The sequence below is a fragment of the Hyperoodon ampullatus genome (genome assembly GCF_949752795.1).
Source record: "Hyperoodon ampullatus genome assembly, chromosome: 11".
NCBI classification, from domain to species: Eukaryota; Metazoa; Chordata; class Mammalia; order Artiodactyla; family Ziphiidae; genus Hyperoodon; species Hyperoodon ampullatus.
Genome location: NC_136924.1, coordinates 35681629 through 35700535, shown reverse-complemented (window position 1 = coordinate 35700535; position 18907 = coordinate 35681629).

Below are 18907 nucleotides of genomic sequence, written 5' to 3'. Positions count from 1 at the left end.
GAGAGGCCACGACAGTGAGAGGCCCGCGTACCGCAAAAAAGAAAAAAAAAAAAAGATGCATTGTGACTAGTGAGCAAGAGAATAAAGATGGTTGGAGGGAGGAATGGATGGATGGATGGATGGATGGGTGATAAATGAGAGGAAAAGTCTTCTCTGGGAAGCTCAGAGCAACAGGGCACACGAGGCAGGCACATCAGTGACAGCTGGGTCAGGGGCGTCCCTTGATTTCTGATGCCCTCGGCCAAATTTCCTGGCCCCTCACAGGAGGCCTCAGGTTTATTTGGGACTCAGAAAGTCACTCCCCTTTGATCTGGTTCGTAAGAAAAGATGAAGACTCAGAAGCAGCACGAGTGGGTTCCCAAGGCTGGAAGAGCTTGCTAAGGAACAGTGAGAAGAGCATCCGGGTTGTGGTCAGACCTGAGATCCAACACCAGCTCCACCACTTGCTGGCTGTGTAGCCTTGAGTGAGTCCCTGTTCCTGAGCCCCATTCTCTTCATGGGTAAAGAGGGATGAAGTCCTTGTCCTCGTATCCCAGAGGTCACTGGGAGGATCAGGCATAGGAGCAGCAGTTGAAAGGGGGTCAGGGATGAGCCACTGCTATTACAGCCTCTGCCAGAGCGTCGTCATTGGCAGGTGAGCCTTCAACGCGGACCCTGCACCCCAGGTTGGCCTGTGACGACCGCCTTTTGCCTGCTCTCCTGGTGCTCTTCCCGGCCATCACTCAGCAATGATTTAATGAGCTCCGGAGGTGCCAGGCCCTGTGCAGAGGAAATAGGCACCCACTGTGGTCCCTTGCCGTTGGGGAGACAGTCTAGGGCAGACGAGCTCTAAAGAGGCTTCCTGGAGAATGCTGTGCAGCCCGAGCAGAGATAAGCTGGTGGGTGTTCAGCAGACGCACATTCCAGGCAGAGTCCCCTGCGGAAGCCCCCGATTGCCCTGGCAGGCGCAGAAACTCTCCCTTGAACACTGTCTAGTCTGGAGCTCTTTCGGGAGCCTGGAGCCGAGGGGCTTTGCATTATATAACCCCCTACAGGGCTTAGCACAGGGCTTTGTACACAGCTGGTGCTCAATAAATGTTAAGTGAATGCCCTTATCATGTGCAAAACCTTTCAGCACATTCTTTATGCTGCTTCTGCTGGGGTCAGGGACACGGGACAGTGGGACAAGCTTGCCGACCTGGAGGAGCTTGCAGTTACGCAGACACGGAGCTAGCAGGACAGCTCCATGTGCAAAGTGCCATCGTGGGGCATGGGTGCACCCAGGAGGGGCGCCGAGACCAGAGGAGGGACATTGAACTGAAATGGACCTGAGTTCAATGTGAGGGGAAGGAATTGAGGCAGAACTCGGGATGTGTACACAAGCCCTGAAGACAGAGAGTGTGACATTTTCAGAAAACAAGGCCATTCGGTGGGGCGGGGGCGGGGGAGATGAGCAGGCTGGGGGGACAGTTGAGAGACGCCTCTGGAGAGTCAAGCAGGGGCCAGGCCTTCGTGGGCCTTATTCGCTGCGGTAAGGATGGAAGTGGGGGCAATGAAGGAGGTGACAGCATCCGCGTGGCAGGGTCTAGCTGCCACACAGCGGGCAGGCTGGAGGTTCAAGGGGAGGCCTGCACTGGGATGGAGAGGGTGCTGAATCAGGGGAAGCAACAGTGTGCAGGGACCCACTGAGTGTTGGGAACGCAGGGTTGGATGGAGGGCCTCGAGGAGGCGTGGGGAGGGGTCGCTCAGTCCTTCCTTGGGCCGGGTGGTCCTTGCATTTCCCCCGCCCCCAGCTTAGAGCCCCTGTGGACCTGGGAGGGGCAGTGCCACCCTGGAGATGGACCAGCATCTTTGGAGGTTTGTCCAGGGCCAGGAGTGGGGCAGGGTAAGCATTCTGTTACTGAGGAGCCCAGAGCCCAGCCCTGCCTTCCCCTTGGCCCTTGACCTGTGGCCCCTTCTCTTAGTGCTCCTAACCCCACCCCAGCCTACCTGGCTAGGGCTCCCTCCCTTGTCCCGCCTCCACTGCATCCCCAGAGCCTTGGGCACTCCCTGGACTCCATCTCTGGGCACCGCTCCAGGAGATGGCCCTCCCTCCGTGGCTGACGCCAGCAGATGCCACCTTACTCTATCCTTGCAGTATCTGCGCCCCCTTTGAGGCTGCCTGGGCGACCCAGCTCCCTGGCCTTCCAGCTATTTGCATAGCGGCCGTGGTACCACCTCCAGATCCTGGGACTCATCTCGGTGGCCCTGCTGCTACACTTGGCTTCCCCCTCCTCTTGGGCCCCTTTAGGTGGCCTTGTCACAGCCAGGGCATCCCATGCCTGACCCCCCCCGCCCCAGTTCGGGAGCCCCTGGAGGCACTTAGCCCGAAGCCATGGGGGCTTCAGGAGCCGTAGGACTTCAAGGGTGGCAAGGGCTCTGTGCAGAAAGGGGCTGCCCAACAGAGCCTGGGGCCACAGTCCTGCAGGAGGGCCAGGGCGAACGGGGTGAGCTCTCTGCCCACCCTGTCTACACAGCTGTGTCACGCTGGGGGAGAAGGACAAGCTCTTCCATGTCACCCAAGGAGAAGTTCGCTGACCAACAACGAGAGTGCCGAAGGGACATTCAGGGACTCTAGGGTGGGGCTCAGCTGGTTTCTCCCTCGCCTCCGGGCCCCTCTGTCCCAGAATCCCTCTGTCCTGTCTCCCTGCATCCCTCTCGCTGGATGTTGTGCATGCCAGTGGGCCAGTCCCTGCATTCAGCAGTGGCTCAAACCCTGGGCCTTGGCTGAGAACCCTGCTAACACGGTGAGCGCTGAGCTCCCACAGGATGCGGGTGCCAGGGAGAGGCCTTGCTGCCCAGACTGGCCAGGAGGGCGTCTCAGAGGAAATAACATTTGAGCTGGGCCTGGAAGGGGTTTCTGCAGGCCCCAGGGAGGTGAGGAGGGGTCAGGGCATTGCAGCTAAAGTCGCTGTGGGTGGGAGTGGACAGAGCTGGAACCGAGGCTGGGTGAGGCACACACCTGTCATCCAGCCGGCAGCAGGGAGCCAAGGAGGGCTTCGTGAAGGATCCTGATGCCAGAGGTCCAGGAGAAAAGGTCTCCTGGCCTCTTCTCCCAGCTCGGAGGGCTGACAGGAGACAGCCAGTGGGCCAGTCACCTGCCCTGCTAGTCAGGATGAGCTGGGCTGTGAGAGGCCACGGCCTCCTAACCTAGTTCCCTTACCCACATCTCACTCACCCATCGTGACTAGAGGCTCCCTGGTTTAACCCCCACCCAATAGATTCCCCACTGCCCCAGGATAAAACCCAGCTCTTCACCCAGCCCGCAAGGCCCAGCAAGGCCTGGCCTCACTGCTTCTCAGCAGGGCCCAGCTGCCTAGGCATCCAGCGCCAGCCCTGCCCCTTGGGTGTGGGGTTCCAGGGTCAGTGAGGGCCAAGCCAAGTTGACAGAGCCGCCCAGCCAGACCCCCTAGGGCACCTACCTCACCTGGTGATGCTCCCACATCAAGGGGGCTGAGTTGTACCCCCAGCATGACCAGCTGGGCCCATCCTGATGGAAGAGGGGCTGCCAAGAGGGTCGTGGCCTTGGGTACAGCCAAGTGCACCCCGTGGCCCCACCCCATGCTCCCCATCCACCAGCCCTGCCCTCCCCGACCCGATCTCCACCTTGCAGTCCAGAAGTCTAGGGAAACCCAGACAAAACAGCCCCAGCAGCAGGCCCTCTTCAGATCCAGAAGATGAGGACCTGGGAGGGGAGCTCTAGGCTCTGCCGTGGGCTACCTGTGTGTCCCCAGGACAAGCCACCCCCCTCTGGGCTCATTTCCTCCTCTGTGCCGCTTTTGCAGTGCCCTTTGGCCAACGCTTCCATGGTACAATTCTCCAACCCTGCTCGGGCAGCATCCTGCTTCCTCCAAGGTGAGTTCCTTCCTCCACCACTAGGGGTCCTCTGGGAGGCTGGTCTCACTGCTGCTGGCGGTGCGGGGCGACCTCTCGTGGACACATGTGGGCATAACATGGCTCGTCCCTGACTGCCCCGGCCGGGACCGCAGGAGGCTCTGGGAGGGCCGGCCCGGCTCTGCCCACACCCTGCTCTCCTCCCAGGCCCAGGGGGCCACAGGCCACCTCCTAGGGTTCATTGGGCCCAAGTGGGAAAAGGCGTGGTGGCTTTGAATCAGTCGGACCTGACTTCCTTCTGCTCTTCACTGGCAAACATTTACTGAGCACCTGCTGTGTGCCTTGCCTGTGTGGGTACTGAGACAGCCACCTAAGAGCTGGCAGGTCCCCACTGTCACTGAAGTTGTGGTCCAGCCAGGCCCCGGTGCCTCCACTTCACACTCCAAGCCCCACGTCCCTCCTGTAACTTTGCCTGCTCGACAGCCCCACCTCGCAGGGCTGCCACGACAACAGAGGTACCGGTGCTCGGGCCCTGGCCCAGGGCAGACACCTGGGACCCGGTGACTCCCTTGGGAGGTCACCAACCCCTCCTCCCCCACACCCCCACCTCCACACTCTGCTGCCCCTTTTCCCAGAGGGTTGTTCCAAGGGTTTCCAGCCGGAACCCCCCAAATCCCAATGCCTGAGCACCTCCCCCCATGCTGAGCCACCTCCTCTGGGAGATCATTTCGGTGCTACCCCCGCCCACCCAAGGAAGGGGTCAAGTTAATGGCATTTGACTGGGAAGCTCTTTATAAAGTAAAGATCCTTTCATAGACTGAGGGAGTGCTCTAAAATTTGCCTTTCAGGCCCCTTTGGATTTTCTGCTCAGTGGGTTTGCTTAAAGCGGGACAGTTCTGAGCCCCTCCCCCCTCCAATGGCCAACCCAGGCCAGAGCATCTGGGTTTAAATACTGTCACCCCAGGCCCCAGAGAAAAACACAGGCTGGCCCAGTCCCTCTCAGCCCCCAGGGAGTCCTCCCAGAAAGCAAGAAGGCAGACCCTTGGTACTTCATTCTGTGGCTGGGAGTGTCCTGTCCAAAGCAGGGGAACCCCAAGCCTACAGTCATCCTGGGGAGGGACTCTTGCCATGCTCCACACTCCTCCCCAAAAAAAGAAAGAAAGAAAGAAAAAAAACCCAGGGACATTCCTCCACAGCCACTCACGCATCTGTGATTTACCTGGTGAGGCAGGGTGAGTACACTGAAGCACAGAGAGGTTTAGTATCCTGCCCAGGGTCACACAGCCATGGGAACTTCTCAGAGAAGGGAATCCAGAGCAGTCTACAAGTGCAGTGTTCTGCAGAGACCCCAGGCCCATTTTCCTGGACCATCTGGCTCACCTTCAGAAAGGTCTGCCTGTGGACCAGTTTGGGAAGGAAGCCAGGGAGCCGGCAGGTAAGTGTGAGGCTCCCTGCTGGTTCTCATTTCATCCTCACCAGGGTCTCTCAAGGTAGATGACACTATTCCACTTTTGACAGATGAGGAAACCAAGACCCAGGGAGGCAAAGCCACACCCACGGTCACACAGCTCTCCCACAGGTGACGGATTCTGTCCCTGACGCTGCGGGCAGGTTGCTGACATGCCCCCTCCACCCGGACAGCAGGTCTCTGGCCTCGAGTGTGGCTTCCGACCGCTGGGCTCTGGGGTGGAGGGCCAGGTAGGGAGTGGGCAGGGGGCCTTTCCATCTAATGTCAGGCTGACCCAGGACCAGGAGACCCCTGCCAGCTTCTACTTCTCTGACTTTGAGCAACACAATTCAGAAATGGCAGCTTTTCTCCTGGCTGGTGCGCCTCCCCCAGCCAGGTTCCTGGCAGCTCTGGGCCTGCGCCTTGGGAGCACAGACAGATGGGCAGACCTCCTCAAGCTCATCCCGGCCCTGGGGTTCCCTGCCCCCACCCCGACTCTCCAGGGACAGATTCTTCCCCTGATGCTGGGCCCCGAGCCTGGGGACCACCTGGGGGTTGGCATCCATGGTGTGTCAGACCCTCTGGCCTCATCATTCACCAGATGCTTTCCTTGGACAAGCCCCTTAATTTCTCCAAGCCCAGCGTCCGGTGAAGGTGATGATCACCTTACATCTCACTTGTCAGAGATTTTAGTGAGCTAATAGGTGGTAGGAAAGTTGCCTAGCACCTGATTAACAGGCACTAAATAAAAGCGGGTTTCTTTCCCTTGCCATTCTTCTGGGGCAGAATCCTGGATTTCTGGAGGTCCCCGTGGCCGTGGGCCAAAGGGTGAATATTATCAAGGAGATGTGAGACGTCACTACAGCAAGAGAGCTCTGCAAAAGCTTCTTCACGTCCCCAGGTGAGTGGGCCCACCTCTCCAGAGTCCCCGGCCTGGGGAGACAGGTGAACTGAGAGCCCTTCTCATGCTGAGCCATCCCCTGAGGCCTTCCCCTGCCCACTCTGTCCCCCACACCAGCCACACCCCAGCGCTTCTCCCTGGGCACCCCGCGTCCAGGGTAGACGCCGACGTGGTCCTCTGGTCTCCGCCTACTCAGTCTGTGAGCTTCTCCTTGCCAGCCCCAGAGATGGAGCCTCAGACCCTGGCCTGTCTCTGGCAGGGGACAGGGGTACTGTGCTAACGACAAAGGCAGCAGAGGTTACAGGGTACTGTGAAGGGACACATAGCCCACCCTGGGGTCCAGAGGGACTTCCTGGAGGAGACGCCATTGTCACTAGGACTTGAAAGATTTAAGGGCGTTGGGGTGTGTGTGTGTTTGTGTGTCTGTGTGTCAGCGTGCGTGTGTGTTAGATGGGAGTTAGCCAAGAGAGCAAAGGTGAGACAGGCTGCCAGGTAGAGGTCACAGCACCAACAGAGGCATGGAGCCTGGGAACAGCATGATGGGTGAGGGAAGCATAGGCAAGTCGCTGAGGCTGTTATTGGAATTTGAGGAGAGAAAGGAACAGACTGGGGACTGAGGTTCGGAGGAGTGGAGTGACTGACCGAGCAACACGGCCAGTGAATCAGCCTGGCTCCCGGGCCTGTGCTCTCTCTACTATCCCAGGCCGGCTACAGAGAGGTTGTCAGGATCTGGGCACAGGTGTTGCTGGGATCTGGGCTAAGTGGCAGAAATCACATCAACCAGAGGTGGGTGCAGAGTCAGAGCCCAAGGGAGTCACCTCTTCCTGGCAGAATGTGGGGCAGGGGTCCTTCTGCCCCCCCACCCCTGACCCCATGCCCAGCATCGGGGCCGGGGCCTTGCATGGGCTAAGCCTGGGGAGCCTGGGGGACCTGCTGAGGGACAGGAGCCAGGCAGGACCTGCCCCAGGACCTGGCCCACTTGGCACCGCCCACGGCCTTCATCCTCCCTCAGCAGAAAACCACGTATGCGCCTCCTACCACGCGACGGAGCCCGCACTGTGCGGCAGCCCCACGTGTCGCAGGGCTCTGGGGTCCCCTTTCTGCCCAAAGCCAGCCTGGCCAAATCCCACAGCTGGGGCAGCCCCTCCAGATGCTCCCACAGCAGGAGCAAGGAGGCCAAGAGAGTCAGGGCAGACCTCTCATCTAGAACAGCTCTGGTCAAGCCACAGGCCTCCTTCTCATTGCCCACCATGGTCCCCCCACTTCTCCTCTAAGGTCTAGGGCAGCCACTGGTCAAAGGGAAAGAGGAACGTGCTTCGGAGTCAGAAGGCCCTGGCTTTGTTAGTATCTGGCTGTATGACCTTAAACAAATCACAGCTCTGAGCCTTAGTTTTCTCATCTGTAAAATGGAGTCAGCAATGCCTACCAGGGATGTTATTCATTCATTCAACAGGTATTTATTGAGCTCTTACTATGTGCCTGGCCCTATATTAGGCACTGAGGGTATGGCAGTGAACAAAACAGGTCAAATCCCTGCCCTCAGAGAGCTTACTTTCAAGAGGAGAAGTACCGACAATAAGTAACAACCACAAATAAGTACAATGTAGGGTGTGTTTGATGGTGATCTATGGAGAAAAGGAAACAGGGAAGGTGGGCTGGAGGGAGGGGTAGGTGGGACTGTTCTTAACAGGGCGGTTTGAGAAGAACTTGGCCTCACTGGGAAGATGGAGAAGGAGCCACGTGGCCATTGCAGGGACGGGCCCCAGGCAGGGAGCAGCAGAGCAAAGGCTGAGGTAGGGCTGGAGATCACGTGGCTGCAGCGCCTGGTGTGGTCCAGGCACTGCCTCTTCTCCCCACCAGAGGTCAGGCCCCTCGAGGACAGGCATCGTGGTCCTGCTCACTGGGAACCCCAGGGCCTGACGCGTGTTAGATGAATTAATCAGTGGCCACATCCTTTACTAGAGAAAACCGAGCCCCAGAGAGGAATAGTGCCCGAGCCGAGCCCCTTCCCCAGGTTAAGGGCACAAGTGGGACTGGGGCCCCGTCTGCCAACAACCCCCAGGCCCTTTTCACGGCAACCTGAGCCTGTCGGCCGTCGCCCTCCTCCCTGGGCCCAGCCTGGCCTGGCCATCTCCCCATCACTGGGGTGGCCGTGGGCTGCCTGGCGCTGCTGAGCCAAGCTGCGCCCCCCTTTTCAGGCCTCCCTCTCAGGTGGAAGGTGAACCTGGGCTGCTGTGCCAGGTCCAAGGGACTCCCACCTGCTCCCGTCGTCAGCGTGACCATCCTGGGCTTCCTCCTGGGTGAGAAGTGGGCGCTGGGAAGCCGGCCAAGCCAGTTGTCCTTTTTGTTTGCTTGTTTTGTTTCTGGCAGCAGAATTCTTTTTGTGAACAACATTGTCCAGGGAACCCCAGTGTGGGGAACAGAGAGTACAGACCAGCTCTAGTTGAGGGGATGGGGGAAGCCCGGCCTCCAGGAGGCCCCTGAGCCCCCTCAGATCTGAGGGTACACTGGGCGAGCAGCTCTCTTGGCCACATGCCCATCCTCTCTGTGGGCCGGTGGGGCTCAGAGGCCTGAGCTCTCTGCAGCTGGTCAGCCTGGCTGGTAACCAGGCCCACTGCTGCCAGGCCTGTCCTCCAGTGCTGGCTGCGACCTGGCTCCTGACTCCCTTCTCAGTGGGTGGGCGCTGCAACCTGCAGTCTCCCCACACCTGAGACCCCGCCGGCCTCCCTGTGGTCCCCTGTGGCTCCCCTCACCCGGCTTTGGGGAGCCTTCCCGACCTGAGCATTTCTAGAGTGACAGTAGCTCTAAGTCTTTGATGGGCAACCCCCTCACTATTACCCCAGTGTCCCCGCAGGCCCTTCCTACCTTTACCTGGGAACGCCCCCAGGGGAGGACCCTCCTCCCTGCCTTATCCCCACCACAGGGAACTTGCGCCACTACTGTTATGAGAGGTGCCAAAAGTGCGGCAAAGACAACTTTCTGCTACACCTGGCCAACAGTTGGAGGTTAGGCCAGGACCAGCAGGGGCCCCTTGGGAGTGTGTGTGCGTGTGTGTGTGTGTGTGTGTATGTCTTGGTACGTCTCTGTGTATCTCAGTGTGTCTCTGATGTATGTGTGTCTCTTGTGTTGTCCCTATGTTTTTTTTTTTAAATAACGGACTTCCTTTTTTTTTAATATTTATTTATTTGGCTGCGCCGAGTCTTAGTTGCAGCATGCAGACTCTTCATTGCAGCATGCGGGACCCAGTTCCCTGGCCAGGGATCGATTCCGGGCCCCCTGCATTGGGAGCACGGAGTCTTACCCGCTGGACCACCAGGGAAGTCCCTCTCTGTGTGTTTTTATGTGTTCGTGTGTGTCTGTCTGTGTGTGTGTGTCGGTGTGTGTTTGGAGGTGACCACAAACTTCCCTCTGTCTCTCCAAGTGCTAGGGGAGCAGGGGAGGGCTGCCCCGGGGGTGTTTTGCCTGCTGTCGCTCTGAAGACATCCATGAACCACCACAGGTGAGGTTCAGATATAGACACTGAGTTTCAGGTCTGGGGAGACCCAGAGGATACACAGCGCCACCCCTTCTTTATCCTAAAATGTGCAGCACAGATTCATTAATTCAGTCATAATATTTCAAATGAGTTTTTTTAAAAATTCATTTGAAATAAAGATCATTTCATGTAACCCTCACAATAACCCCATGAAGCATTATTGTCCCCAGAGAGGCAGCTTCGAGGGCTCCATGGCCCCTGCTACACACGCACTAACAGCTGCTTCCTGGCTTATTGCGAAGTTGCATCAGTGGCCTCACCCATCCCACGCCGACCCTGTTTGAGGCCATGGCTGAGTGGGCTACAGGGACAATCAATCCCCTTCTAGTCCCTCCAGGGCAGGGGGCCACTGGGCCTGAGGCCAGGGTAGCTCCATTCAGAGAGCCTTGTGGCCCTTGGTGATGTGGCCTCCCTCCTGATGGTCAGGACAGCAGTGACCACCCCAGGATGGGCCCCGGAACCCCAAGGACTAAGGAGGGGGACCATTTCTAACAGCCAAAGCCCGGATTGCTTTTCTGTCCTTCTCGAGTTCTTTCCCTGCTGCCCAGCCCGGTGTCTTTGCCAGCTGCTCCAGACCGTGGTAGGAGAGGGCGTCCCCAGCCCCTGTCCAGCCAGGAGTATTGTCACCAAGACATGAATCAAGTCAGATGCCCTGCCAACTGTCACGAACCCAAACCTCAGGCTCACCGCACTTCACAGACAAGAGGGTGCCCCAAAAAGCTACGTTCAAAAATCAGTCTTTCATTTATAACACACACAAGAGGCTTGTTAGTGACAAAGAGCTCGAGAAGAGAAGGGGTCCTCCTTCACCTCCCCTGGTCAAGTGAAGAAGCTTTTGAGAAAGGAATAACCACCTCCTAACTACTTAGGGATCCTCGTATCAGCCAGCATAGGCCCGGGCACACTTGTGCCCACAGCACAGGGTCACAATTGCCACGGCAGAGGGCAGGGGAGGACTCGGAGGAGGCGGCCTGCGTCCTGGTCTTGCAGGTGCAGATTGGCCCGCTAGGCAAGCGGGGAGGTCAGCTCCCGAAACAGGAGGAGCAAACGCATGGTGGCGCGAGCAGCCCTGGAGGTTTGGGTTTTTTAAGTAAATAGCTCTTATGTGTTGTTTTTAGATTAATTAGTTAATTTATTTATTTTTGGCTGTGTTGGGTCTTCATTGCTGCGCGCGGGCTTTCTCTGGTTGCAGCGAGCAAGGGCTACTCTTTGTTGTGGTGCACGGGTTTCTCATTGCGGTGGCTTCTCTTGTTGCAGAGCGCGGGTTCTAGGCGCTTGGGCTTCAGTAGTTGTGGCGAACGGGCTCTAGAGCGCAGGCTCAGTAGTTGTGGTGCAAGGGCTTAGTTGCCCTGCGGCATGTGGGATCTTCCTGGACCAGGGCTCGAACCTGTGTCCCCTGCATTGGCAGGCGGCTTCTTAACCACTGATCCACCAGGGAAGTCCCCTTCACGGAGTATTTGAGGAAGGGTCAGTGTGCTGGGGCGCCCCAGAACACCCCAGGTTCCATGATTCTCTAGGAGGACTCACAGGGCCTGGCCGAGTCGTAGTCATGGCTATTTTCGCAAAAGAATACAGAGATTGATTAGCAAAGGGAAAGGGCATGAGGGCCACGTCTGGAGGAAACCAGGCTCAGGCCTCCGAGGGTCCCTCCCAGTGGAATCACAGGCACTTAACGTCTGCTTAAGGAAGATCCTTCTGGAAACTTTATGGTGTCTGGAGGGGAGGAGGGACAGCTAGGGGAAGCTGCAGAAATCACCCAGAGTCCAGTTCTGGAACTGGGGTTCACTGGAGAGGACAACAGCTTGAGAGGCCTCAGGTGGGCAGAGGGACTATTGGGCGGGAAGGGGGAGGTGGCACTGCGCTGAGGGGTCCTGGGGGGCAGGGTGGCAGAAGGTGGTGCAGGATCCAAGGAGCCTGTCCTGGGAGGGCGGCTGGTGGTTAGGGGTGGGGGTGGGCTGGGGCGTGAGACAGGGGCAGGGACCCAGCTCTGGAGGATCTGGGGTGGGTGCTGGGCGCTAGAGAGAGGCCGGAAGAGGAAGGCGGAGAAATTGCCTGAATTACGAATAGCCTCAGCCTCCTTGGCCCCTAGAGCAAAGCTGCTGAGAATTAAACACAGGAGGATGGAGTAACTGAGAACTAGCGGGTAGGACAGGGAGATGCAGGCGAAAACAGGAGCATTTGAAGCACGTCAGACAATAAGCAAAACAGGCATCAGCTCAGGCCCCACCCCTCCCAACACCCCAACCTTTCACAACACCCCCCACCCCTCCCAACACCCACAACACCTCCCAACACCCCCCACCCCTCCCAACACCCCCAACCCCTCCCAACACGCCCCACCCCTCCAACACCCCCAACACCTCCCAAACCCAACACCTCCCAACACCCCAATCCCTCCCAACAACCCCAACACTCCCAACCCCCCCAACCCTCCCAACACCCCCCACCCCTCCCAACACCCACAACCCCTCCCGACACCCACAACACCCCACAACACCCCCCACCCCTCCCAACACCCCCAACACCTCCCAACACCCTGCACCCCTCCCAACACCCCCAACCCCTCCCAACGCCCCCAACTGCTTCCAACACCCCCAACCCCTCCCAACCGCAACACCTCCCAACACCCCCCACCCTTCCCAACACCCCCAACACCTCCCAACGCCCCCCACCCCTCCCAACGCCCCCCACCCCTCCTGACACCTCCAACACCTCCCAACACCCCCAACACCTCCCAACTCCAACACCTCCCAACACCCCCCACCCCTCACAACACCCCCCACCCTTCACAACACCCCCAACACTCCCAACCCCCAATGCCTCCCAACACCCCTGCACCCCTCCCAACACCCCCAACACCTCCCAGCACCCCGAACACTTCCCACACCCCCAACCCTTCCCAACCCTTCCCAACACCCCCCACCCCTCCCAACATGCCCAACACTCCCAACCCCCACAACGCCTCTCAACAACCCCCACCCATCCCAACCCCCCCAACCCCTCCCAACACTCCCAACTGCTTCCAACACCCACAACCCCTCCCAACCCCAACACCTCCCAACACCCCCACCCTTCCCAACACCCCCAACCCCTTCCAACACCCACCACCTCTGCCAACACCCCCAACACCTCCCAACTCCCACCCCTCCCAACACCCCCCACCTCTCCCAACACCCCCAACCCCTCCCAACACCCCCCACCTCTCCCAACACCCCCAACCCCTCCCAATACACCCCACCCCTCCCAACACCCCCCACCTCACCCCACGACTGTGGTGTCCATGTGCCGCAGGCACTGTGCCAGGCATGGAGTCACGTAACTCACTCCCAGGCACGTCCTGGAGGCTGGAAAGTTTCGAGGAGGGTGATTGGAGCAAAGACGGGGGCAGCTACGGCCAGTGTGGAGGGCTGAGCCTGGGGTGGGCTCTGGAAGGGACCACAGAGGCAGTTCATTCAGCCCCTGGGTGGGCAGGCTGAGGCTTGCCCCAGGTCACGTCATTCCCACATAGCAGCCCCGGTCTACCATCCGTGTTTTCCACACCCTCAGGCATGTGCACGTGTGCACACACACACGCCCCAGCTGCTAAAGGCAAGTCCTGTCTTGGACGAGTGGGGTGAAGGGGCAGCCCCAGGCCATCCCTCCTGGGACCCGTCCTCCCCTCCCACCCTTCGGAGTCAAGGAGTCAACATTCCTGAGCCCGCAGCTCCGGACCACCAGGCCCGACAGCCGGAGCAATGGCCTGGTGGAGTCTCTCAGGGGCACAGACTGGGGGCCCTAGGAGGTGTTAGTGGAGGCCAGCCCATAGGCCTGAGCCAGGCAGGTGACCACATTTAATCTCTGCAGCCCTGCCTCGCTCCACCTGTGTGCCACCAAAGCCAGCCACCCAGATTCCCCTCCACCTGGAGGGCTTTGGCTCTCGGGAGTAGAGACCTCCAGGAAACGGGCGGTGGGGGCCATGCTGGGCACAGAAGGTGGACTGAATGAACTGGGGTCCTCAGACTGAAATGCCCTCAGCCATGACCCAGCGCCCGCCAGCCCTGCACCCTCTCTGGAGACCACACTGAGTGCCTCGTGATGGGACATGCCTCCCCAGGCAGGCTGCAGTGCTGATGGCTGGGTGCTGAGCACCCCTCTGAGGTCTGTCCTGCCTGGGTGAGGCATGCTGGCCACACCAACGATAACACTGTGGCAAAGACTGGCCACCTCGTGAGGACTCATGCAGCCCCTTCTCCCCAGGCCTTGGAGAACAGGGAAGGGCGGCAATGACCCCCACGCCCCACCCCACCCTGTCATGCAGGTGGGAAAGCTAAGACTGGGCCGGGGAGGAGGGAGCTGGGCGAATGATGGAGGTTTCATTGGGATTGGGGAGGGGCTGGGGTTGTGCTGGGGCGTCTCAGGTTAGCCTGGGGGACAAGAGTGAAGGATCCAGTGACAGGGCTGGGATGGGGCAGAGGCTGTCCCCGTGCGGTGGGCCTAATCTATCTGGCAACGTCCCCACGAGCTGAGTGCTCTCCCGGCTGTCCCCTCTGTCCCCAGGCTACTCTTCCCGCCCTTCAGGTCACCATCTCTGGCAGCCTCTGTGACTCCCCAGATCTGGGTGAGGAGTCACAGGCAGACCTTACACGCAGCAGGCATGATGTCAGGGCCCACGGAGATGTTTTAATTATTTTTATCAATCAGAAGGGGGGAAAGTGGATATAATCCAGCCTGGATTATATTCTTCTTTATAGCAGCACAATCACAAAATAGAATTTTTAATCCTTTTTTGGAAGAAGGGGCCCACAGAAGTCATACTGAGGCCCTGGTCACGGGGGACCCTTAGAAGCCTGTGTGCCTCCCAGGGCCTTGCTGTGTGGTGATGATCTGCTCACTTGACGGCCTCCTCCAGAAGGGCCACGTCTTACTGTCAGAGCAGGCACACAGTAGGCAATGGGTGAATAAATACATGCTTGTAAATTAAAAAGTGGTTTACACTGACTGAGCACTTGCCCTGTGCCAGGCACTGTGCTCAGCTCCTGAGAAACAGACATGCCCATTTTACAGATAAGGACATGGAGGCTGAGAAAGGCTAAATGACTGGCACGAGCTGTTCACCAGGAAAGCCCAGGTGTCAAGCCTGCACCACTGGCCAGCAATGTCCCCGCGGGAGGTGGAGCAGCTGGTGGATGTGTCATCTCCAGGAGGGACAACCTCACATAGATATCAGGCAAGTCCCCTGATGTCAGCCCATGAGTTCTGACACATGGGCCAGTGCCCTTGAGGGCCCCAGTGCCGCCCTGACCTTCCTCCAGCCACAGCCCGTGCAGGCTGCTCCTCCACGCGCCCAGGCGCTATGCTGGGGGCATGATGAGTGATCATCGTAGCCCACACTCACTGTGTACCAGGCACCAGCCTGTCTAACCCTCACTGTACCCCTGGGGGCTGCAGGTGACTATTATTCCCGTTCCAGAACACCGCCTGAGAAGTGGGCAGAGAGAGGGATGCGGGAGCCATTCCTTCCACCTTGGGAACTTGGAGGCAGGGAAGCAAGCCTTCATGAGACAAGACCTTTGAGTGCATCCATGAACGATTAGGATTTCATTAGGTAGAGAAACAGGGCAAGGGCATTCCAGGCCCGGCACAGCCTGAGCAAAGGTGTGGGAGTGGGAGGGGCCCCGGGGCGCCACTGCAAGTGAGGCCGCAGGGAGTATGGGACTGCTGGCTTTCCGAGGCTGTACGGGGGAGGGGGATGTTTGAAGATTGGGGAGCTGCAGTCAGGTGGGCACTTGGTGCACGTTTATCGAGCATTTATGAGGAGCCGGGCATTGTAATAGGCGGTGGGGGAACAGAGATGACTAAGGCACAGTCACCCACTAGAACCTGCCTGGGAGAGTCCATCTGGGCGGGGGATCCACATCTGTCCCTGGCGCCCTGGCTGGCCCCGGCGTCTTTCCCTCCTCGACTGGACTTCTTCCATAAAACAGGCCTAACTGCACTTGCCACCTGGTGACGGAGCTCTTTGAGCTCCCTGGATAAAAGATTCTGTAAATACAGAGCCCTGTCGCCAGACTGGGCGGGGTGGAGTAGGGAGGCCGCATCAGATTCCCAGGAGGCAGAGAAACAGCCTCTGGGGGGCCGAGGGGGCACCAAGATCCTCTGAGGTTACCGCCTCTTGCTGGCTGTCAAACGTGTTCCTGCAGCCAGGAAGTTTGACATTAAAGTCCCCCCCACCCCCACCCCCACCCCCACCAAGGCTACTCTGCCTGTGATGGTTAAATGACAGACGCCAACAGACTGTTGGCAGGGAGGAAGAGATGGAGGGGCCTTGGCTGCAGGGAGGTGGCTGGAGGTGTTACCCTCACCCGTGTGTGCATCTGACACAAGTGTATTGAGCACCTACTAGGATCAGTCCTGGTGCAAGTGTTGGGAGTCCTGGGGGAGGCAGACAGGGACACGGCTCATTCTGCCACTACGTGGGGGGCGGGAATAGGGAAGCCCGGTCTCTGGAAGCACGGAGAAGCTACCTGACTTGACTCTGAGTCCAGGACAAACCCGTCTCCCTTCGTCTCTCAAAGACCGCGGCGGCAAAAGCCCTTCATGCTGAAGCAGCGCCGCTTCTCACCTGACCTCACATCCGAGGAAACAGAGGCCAGGGAGCCTCGCTGGCTTGTCCCAGGTCACACAGCCAGTTGTGTAACAGACAGGACAGTTATTATTTGCATTTTACGAACGAGAGGTGTAGTGGCTGACAGAGCAGGCCACAGAGCAAGCAAGCAAGCGGTGCACCCGGCCTAGACCCAGGGCTGCAGATCGCGGGTCCCCCTTGCTTTTCGGCTGATGTGGGACTTGCCACGGCTGCTGCTCCTCTGGGCTGGAGCGGAAGAAGGTTCCAGGGCCCCAGAGCACTCAGGTTGGCCTCTGGCAGGCAGGGGTTGGGGCGGGAGCCAGTCTGGGCTCCTCTCACTGAGCTGTTCCCCGGCATCTCCAGCACAGAGCCAGCCTCTCCATTAAGCAGAGCAGAAAAAAAAAAAAAAAAAAGCAGAGCAGGCTCAGCTCCCAGGACGCAGGATGCTTCAGGGGCCCACGGAAATGTTTTCATTTCATTTCTTTTAACACCGGAAGCAAAATTAAGCATAATAATAATGAATACTTACTCATGAATCAAGCCTAGATTAGTCATCTTTCTACCCACGTGGTTGTAAAATATAATTTTTAAAAAAATTTTTTATGAAGGAAGGGGCCACTGAGGCAAAAGTGCCTGGCAACGGAGAAAGCCATTGTGTGGCCCCACGGCAGTGGCTGCACCGTCAGCCACCCAGAGCCTGTTCCAGCTGGGGCAAAGCTGGCCACCTCTGCCCTGCCACTGTTTATGAAACGATGACAGAAGAAAGGAGGAGCAAGAACAGAGCAGTGAAAAGAGACGAGGGGCGCTGGGAGAAGACTAACAAATGAATGGTGGCCGGACAGAGAGACGAGTCTGAAAGGGCAGAGGGTGGCTGAGGGAGAAGATGGCAGAAAGGCCAGGGGCAGCGGAGATGGGGAGACAGAGCTGTGTGTGGTCGCACAAGTCTGACGGGTCCCATCAGTGAGGATGGTCAGGACAGAGGGAGGGGCCTCACACAGTCCTGGGAGCCTTGAACAACAAGACCAGGAATTTCCCAGGGGCCCTAATTACGTTCTCGTGGCTGCTGTAACAAATTACCACAGATTTGGTGACTTAAAACAACAGAGATTTATTCTCTCATAGTTGAGAAGACCAGAAGTCCAAAACCAAAATCACTGGACGAAAAGTCAAGGTGTCGGCAGGGCCTTGCTCTCTCTGGAGACTCTAGGAGACACTCAGTCCCTGGCTTCTCCCAGCTTCCGGTGGCCGCCAGCACTCCTTGTCTCGTGGCCGCACACTCCAAGTTCTGCCTCTGTGGCCACATTGCCCCCTCCTCTTCTCCTCTGCCTCTCTCTTAAAAGGACACTGGTGATTACATTTAGAGCCCACTCTGATGATCCAGGATAATCTCCCCATCTCAAAATCCTTCCTTTAATCGCATCTGCAAAGACTTTCCATGTATGGTAACATTCACAGGTTCCAAGAATTAGGACCTAATATCTTTGGAGCCCGTTATTTACCTACTACAGGCCCACAGAGGCAACACAGTTTAGTAGAGGGCTGCCTCTAGCCAGCCTGTGGCCATGGCCCTTGCCTGAGACCAGTGGAAGGCACATGGCCTCTTGCTTTACAAACCAGCACATCCTGGGAAGGGGGTCCTTCTGCCGGGATCCTTGGAAAGGAGTGAAGCAGGCTCTGCAATGAAGGTGGCAGGATATGGAGACTCCCCTGGAACTGGCTAGGACAGAACTGAGGCATTAAGCACCTCGGGGTGGAGAAGGTGTCAAGAGAAGCCCCCTCCCCTACCTGGAGGCTGACTCTAAATCTGATTTCAGTTCTCACTTCACTCATCCCACGTTCAGCAGATACTCAGACGTGAGCCAGCCCTTGTCTTCAGGGAGCTCGAAGCCTAACCCCAGAGGCAATCACTGTTGTCTTCAATAGATTGTAACTGCAGGTGAGGCCCCTCTTTTCCGGGTGGGGCAGTGGAGACCCAGGGATGGGGGGGGTCATCTTTGTATGGAGTTGACTTAGCACCAGGGCTTCACATTTCCTCAATCCCCTACCCCCAGCGTCTTCCTGTCCTGATTTCATCATTTCTAGTCTCTTCCTCTTGGCACTTTAAAAGTGAAGTAACAACACTTTCATCTTCCCTTAGAAGAGCTTGCCAGCAAGTGACTCCTCCCAAGCTGGGCACTTTCTGCATCTGTAGAGTTGGCCAGTGGGGAGCCAGGGCACAGGACCCTTGAAGTCAGGCAGCATGTTATTCATTCAATATCTATCAAGTGCTCTTTCCACACTCAGATTTGAGTAAAGCAGGGGAATAGTAGGTAACCAGCCTTGCCTTCTCAGCACCAACTGGGGCAAGCATCCTCCTTAAAATGAAGAAAAGCTTCTGCCATGAAATTTGGGGGCCTCTGAGGGCAGACTGAGAAGCGGCAGAGCTTCCTGCCAAGTCTGGAATCCCAAAATCAATCCCAAAATGGAAAAAAAAAGGGGGGGGCTTGGATATGTAGAGAAGCTTCTAATCTCAGTTTTGCCTCGTTCAAGCTGTGTGACTAAGCAAATCACTTAAAAACTTATGAACCT